Below are 473 nucleotides of genomic sequence, written 5' to 3'. Positions count from 1 at the left end.
GCTCCGGCAAGATGGCGGAGGAGTAGGAGACCTGGATTTCGTCTCCTCTCAGGAATTCAGCTGGATAGGGATCAAACCATTCTGAACACCTACAAACTCAACAGGAGATCGAAGAAAAGAATAGCAACAACTCTCTGAACAGAAAAGTGACCACTTTCTGGAAGGTAGGACGTGCGGAGAAGTGAATCCGAGGCGATATTCGGGAGGATAGACGGTGGCGGAGGGGCCTCCGTCGGCCGCTTCTGGCAAGTGATAGAACCACGGAGCACAAAATCGGAACTTTTAAAAGTCTGCTCTGCTGAGGGATGTCGCTGCAGTGGCTAAGTGGGGGGTGGAACCCTCGTGGGACAGTGTGGTCTCAGGACCCTCGGGGTCACAGAAAGACCAGGGGTGCCTGAGTGTGGCAGAGCTCCCAGGTAACGGAGCAGGGAAGCCGGCTGCAGAGGCGGAGCCCAGGCGCGGGCTCTCAGCTC

The sequence above is a fragment of the Leptonychotes weddellii genome, chromosome 8, assembly GCF_054177405.1.
Source record: "Leptonychotes weddellii isolate Sample4059 chromosome 8, ASM5417740v2, whole genome shotgun sequence".
NCBI classification, from domain to species: Eukaryota; Metazoa; Chordata; class Mammalia; order Carnivora; family Phocidae; genus Leptonychotes; species Leptonychotes weddellii.
The sequence above is the reverse complement of the archived record's forward strand: the minus strand, read 5'-3'. Positions refer to the sequence as shown.